Raw genomic sequence first — 6,521 nt, forward strand, 5'->3', positions numbered from 1 at the left:
AAGCGGGGAAAATGGATTGAATGGATTGGTGCTTAAACCAGTATAGACTAGTCGGGCTGAATACATCTGTGGTGTAAGGAAATATGAAACACTATAATAGGAAACTGTAAACTTAGTTCTGATAGTGAAAAAGTGTGACTGAATAATTTGATATTAATTATTTTAAAACTATTCAACTCGGAAATAAGGCAATGCAAATGTCATCTATTATTAGGCAATCAACAATAAAATCTACGTCTTGCCTAACCGGGTGTCTCGGTTTCTTATGAATGTGATGCCTTAACTTGTTGAGGAAAATTCTTTGATAAATTATTTCCTGCTTCCTAAAATGCTGTTGATATCACGCATTTTAGAAAGTGATTCCTTTTAAGCAAGAAATGCTAGAAGGAATCAACCTCGGTTATGATTCTGGTTAAGGAACATCCTTATGCTTAAATAGTCTGCAGTGATTACTCCTATATAGATGGTTAAATTTGTACCTAGGCCAAGGTGGATAAGCTTAAGCAAGTATGCATGATCAATAGGAAATGAAGTTCGGATAAGATTAAACACTTTTAATGCAAACTGCACACGGGAGCAAAATGAGGAATGTATGAAATCCAGGCATGCCAATTTCTTCAACAATGAAACTAAAAGAGACATTGGTGTGCTTTGTAGATTGCATATCAGACTGCAGTTGTAAATAAAACAAATTGTGTCGCCAGATTAGGTAAAGTGTAATCCTCAAAGGCTAATATTAATGGATTCAAGAGCCCTGTGAAGTTATACTAAGGTAAAAGATATACAAGGACGCCTGAAATGATAGTAACATTCAGCGGATCAAACAGTATCAGTGAAGGGAAAAATACAGACACAAGAGATTCTGCAGACGCTGAAAATATTGAGTAACAAACGAGATGCTGGAGGAACCCTAAATTCAAGTATGGATTTTTAGTATCAGGTTATAGTAGTGAGGACGGCTCTATGTCCTCAAAAATCACATAATACAGTTAAATGAATAGATAAAATTGTCATCTTCACAGTTACATACGAGGGGTGATTGATAAATTCGTGGCCTAAGGTAGAAGGAGTCAATTTTAGAAAACCTAGCACATTTATTTTTCCTACATTTACACACTTAGTCCAGCGGTTGTGGAGCATACGGATCCCTTCTTTGTAGAAGTCGGCATCTTGGACCTCCAGAAGTGGTCCATGGCAGGGGTGATTGATAAGTTCGTGGCCTAAGGTAGAAGGAGATGAGTTATTAACTTCAAACTTTCTGCATTATCACTCAAAGAGTTGAACTGCATGTGCATGTAACAAGAGCTATATAACTCATCTCCTTCTATCTTAGGCCACAAACTTATCAATCACCCCTGCTGTGGACCACTTCTACAAAGAAGGGATCCGTATGCTCCACAACTGCTGGAATAAGTGTGTACATGTAGGAGGGGACTATGTTGAAAAATAAATGTGCTAGGTTTACTAAAATTGACTCCTTCTACCTTAGGGCATGAACTTATCAATCACCCCTCATATACGCACAGGTGCAATGCACAGCTTACAGGAACATCACAGGTACATTGAAGACACATCAGTCAGAAGAAGAACATAAATTATACCAGAAAGAACACAACTAGAGCAAAATAACAAAGTTCATTGTAGTGAAAAGTGGTTGTAGTTTTGCTGTAATGAGGTAGTGATTAAGGTTGTGCAGGCTGGTTCAAGAACTGTATAATGGTTAATACAAGTGGCATCATTTTAAAGTGATTGGAGGAAAGAATACAGGATAGGTTTTTTACAGAGAGTGGTAGGTGTGTGGAACGCGCTGCCAGGAGTGGTGTTGGGGATACTTAAGAGACTCTTAGGTGTGTGGATAAGAGAGAAAAAAATGAAAGGCAATGTGGGAGGGAAGGGAAGGATCTTAGAGTAGGCTAGAAGGTTGGCACAACATCATGGAGTGAAGGGCCTGTATTGTACTGTTTTATTTCTAACTGAGTGGGTGAAGAGAAGTGATTGTTCTTGAACCTAGCGTTGTGGGCAAGCTTCATGCCTAAAAGAAGATGCCATGGCCTGGATCTGTTTTGATAGATGTTGAGTTTTGAGATAGTTTCTCATGTAGAGAGCAAGCAGAGATGTACCAGTGATTTATTGGGCTGATACCACTGCTCTCTGCTGCTTCTCACGTTCTTGCACATTCGAGTTGCCAAAGCAGACCATGATGCAGCCCGCAGCCAGTCATGATATATTCAACAGGACACCTGTAGATGTTTGTTCGGGTATTCACTGATATGCCAAACCACCTTAACTTCAGAAAGTAAAGACGCTGGCAAGCCTTCCTTACGATTGCATCGATGTGCTGACCCGATGAACTTAGAGCTGTCATCGTCAATTCACCAACGTAGACTGTCGCATGTTCACCCTCCCGTCCCCTTCCTGAGCTCAATTAGTTCCTTAGTTCCTGAGTTCCTTAGTTTCGGCAGCCAAAGTACATAATAAATGGACCAGAGCCAAATAAATCCAGAAAGTAAATGATGTAGGAAGGATGGGCTTTAGTTTAAAGGATGATGACTAAGCACAAAGACTGGAAAGAGCTGCATTACTGGGAAAAGCTGAACATGAACTCATCTGGAACTGCGTACAAGTGGAAAGGAAATTGAGCACTAAACGAGAAAGGTAGTGGCTGGGCACTCATAACCATAACCTAAAAAAAATATAGTTCAGAGACCAAAGTTGAGAATACTAAAAGAAAAGAAAGTAACATCCAGAAAAAGATGTTCATCTTTTTTCTATACCAACACTGGTGGAGCCTACGAGGCTATGCCCCATGCTCACCTCAGATGCTCTGACCACACTTCCATTTTGCTAATTTTTGCACACAGACCACTGGTTAAACAAGGCAAATCAGTTCACAGGGAGATCGGGGCCTGGCCAGAAGGTGCCACTTCAGTGCTGCAGGACTGCCTCGAGAGCACGGAGACAGGAGCACGGATTCAGGGAGGCAACTACCTACGATCATCATGTCAACATTGATGGGAATGCGGGATTGGCGAATTGCTACTTAGGAAAGTGCATTGAGGACATTGCTGTCATTAAACTCTACACTGCCAGAGCAAATCAGAAACCATGGCTGATTGCAGAGGTTCTTGTGCTGCTTGGGGATCAGGATGCTGCCTTCAGATTGGGTCCAGGAGGACTCCCAGGTCATCAAAAGTTGCACTCTCCCATGCCATCAGGAAGGCAAAGCATGAGTATACACAGAAAATCCACAGATATCTTTGAGACAGCAGTGAAATGCAGCATATGTGGCAATGTGTACAAACCTAGCCAATAACGTCCACCTTGCGTGTCAACGACAGCGACACCTCCCTTCCTGATAGGCTGAATGACCAATCGAATGATGAGACATTGAAGAAAGCTCCCTCTCAGCCTGAGGAACAGGCACCCTGTCTGGCCACAGCTGCGGTGAGGAGAACCCTAGTCAGAGTTAACCCACACAAAGCTTCAAAGCCGATTAACGTACCAGGTGTGCCTCAGCTGACAGCAGCCTTAATGGACACCTCTGAAACAGTTCACTGTCCCTGCAGGCCTCAAGGCAGCCACCATCATTTTGGTGCCCAAGAGAGCAACAGTAACTGGCCTCAATGATTGCTGCCCAGTGGCACTGGCAACCTGACAATCATGAAGTGCTTTGACTGGCTGGCAATAGGTCGTATAAAGTCCCACCTTCCAGCTTCATTGGATTCTTTCCAGTTCACCTACCGCTCAAACTGACCCAGTAATGATGCCATAGCCTCAGCCCTCCACTCCATACTGTTCCACCTAGAAAACGATGCCTTGTATACCAGGATGTTATTCATCAACTTCAGCTCAGCATTGAACATGATCATCTTTCAGAAAGTGGTGGATAAACTGTCCTTGTTGGGACTCAACACCCCTCTCTGTCACTGGATCTTGGACTTCTTGATGGGAAGACCCCAGTCAGTCCAAGTTGACAGCAACACCTCAAGCTCTGTCAGCGTGATCACTGGTGTCCCACAGGGTAGTGTGCTCAGTCAGCAGCTGTTCACTCTGCTGACTCATGACTGCACTGCCAGGTTCATCCTAAACCACAGTGGATGGCCTCATCAGCAACAACGATGAGTTGGCATACAGAAGGGAGGTAGAGGGGCTTGTCAAATGGTGCATGAACAGCAATCTGCATCTCAATGTTGTCAAGGCCAAAGAGATGATTGCGGACTTCAGGAAGGGACAGGTCAACCGCTCTCCATTGCAAGTCAATGGCTCTGCCGTGGAGAGAGTGAAGAGCACAAAGTTTCTCGCTGTGCACCTAACGGACAATCTAACCTGGACCCAAAACATCACCTCACTAGTCAAGAAGGTACAGCATCATCTACACTTTCTGAGGAGATTGAGACACGCAAGGCTTCCTGCCCCCATTCTACAGGAGCACCATGGAGACTGTCCTGTCTGGCTGCATCATTGTGTGGAACGCAAACTGGCGTTAGACCGTAAGACCCTACAGAGCACCGAGAAAAACTCTGAGGGGATCACTGGGGTCTCCCTCCCCACTATTTGTGACATCTAATGGGAGTATTGCACCCGAAGGGCCTGAAACGTTGTTGAGGTTCCCTACCACCCATCCCACAATCTCTTTGATCCTCTACTGTCAGGAAGGAGGTGCAGGAATACCAGCACTAGGACCACCAGACTGAGTGACAGCTTTTTCCCTCAGGCTGTGAGACTAATGAATACCCAGCTGCCACTGAGGTCTTGTCACTAGGACAGTGAGCTGTTCACTGTTTACCTGCACTGCACTTTACTACATCCATTTTGAATTACATTTTACCAACTTATTCATAGTATAATATTTTGGTTTACGTGCTGTGTGTGATATATATTGTGTGGGTGCACTGTAGTCCAGAGAAATGTTTTGTTTGGTTGTAGAACAGTCAGATGACAATAAACTTCAATTTAAACTTAAATGTTACTGCATTTGAAAATGAGCATTAAGAAAGGTAATATCTTGGGTTTGGTGTTCAAGTCAGAGTATCTACATGGCTGGGAGAAATAGGAACACATAGCTGATTTGTATTTCTGCATTATAAGATTTAATTTATGATTCGAACTGGAGATGCATTTACGAAGATCAGCTTCTGAGATGAAAACAGGCCCAGTAATTGTTAAGTAGGCGGGTGAACTTGATATGGATTGCACTAGCTCGTGATTAAAGTAGGACCCTTTCACCCCAGTTTGTGAGGTTGGCTGCCTTATCAGGGGAAAAGAGTACATGGAGAAGTTGCATTGCTTCATGGGAGCTCAGAAAGATGCTCAACAAAAAGATGTAACTCAGCGCAGAACAGTAAACAACCTGAGCCTTGCTACTGTTTCTGAACAATCTCAGCTGCCCTTCCATCATTCACCTCCAACCCTCGTGGTCAGGATTATTTCACACTTCTGCCTACAAACACGGCTTCTTTTTCTATTATTGTAGAACAGCACAAAGCACTGGCAGGAGGGAGACTTATTCGAGCACTTGTATCCAGAATAATTTTGTCTAACCTTCTTAACACAATGGAGATAGTATTCTGAATCTGAAAACAAGATGCATAATTTAAGAATGGGGCAGGACAGTGAATTATCTGCTACCTCCATGCATAGGAGAAATAATGAGTGGTGGAGCCAAGACTTGTGAGTAGCTAAGATAACATTTTCTTCTGCATGGAATGCACATGAGTGCTCCAACAATTTGCATGTTTGCATTCACAGGGTATATTTTACAGCTGGTGGATCCAGCAAGCGATGGCCAGGAAATTGTGCAGAGAATCTTATTGTCACATTCCTGTCTGAATTACAGCCCTTCCATGGACTTTATTATCATATCTAAAATGATGGCAATGGAATTACAAATCTTATTTCCAGCTTTTTTTTATGGTAGATATGCTCTGTATTCAGCTCACTCATGGAAAAATATGTAATGAATGTTAGACCATGTGAAACTAAAACAGATATGATCCTACTAACCAATTACACCTGCCCTGCCATCAAACGGATCATGGTGATCAGATCATGAACTGAGCTATACTTTTCTGAAAGCTCAAAATATTCTTCTTTTTCAGAAATGTAAGAGTTGGATAATTATTGTTATTAGCATTCAATTATTAGGCTTCTGAAGGCTGGGTTTTTGATCGTTCACCTTTTAGCTGCATTTTCATTTGCAGCATATTTAATTGTTAAATTCAATGTTGTCATGTCTTCATCTCCTCTGATTTGATGTTTCTTTTAGCCCTTTCATACCAGATACTCTGCAATTCGGACAGTCCCCACCTTCTGTGTTTCCTTTGCCCAGTCTTTCAAGTGAGCTTCATTCCAGGCCACCAGGCAGAGATTCTTTTTCCCTAAGTTACATCATTTGCGCATTTTATTCTGTGTCTCCGTCAGCTCTTCTTGATTCTTGGATTGTACCATTTAAAGAATTTAATAGACGTCTTGAAGGCCAACTAGATATTAGCGGTAGAAAACAAGCATAGTACTATAAAAGA

This window comes from Mobula hypostoma, chromosome 1 (assembly GCF_963921235.1).
Source record: "Mobula hypostoma chromosome 1, sMobHyp1.1, whole genome shotgun sequence".
Lineage (NCBI taxonomy): Eukaryota > Metazoa > Chordata > Chondrichthyes > Myliobatiformes > Myliobatidae > Mobula > Mobula hypostoma.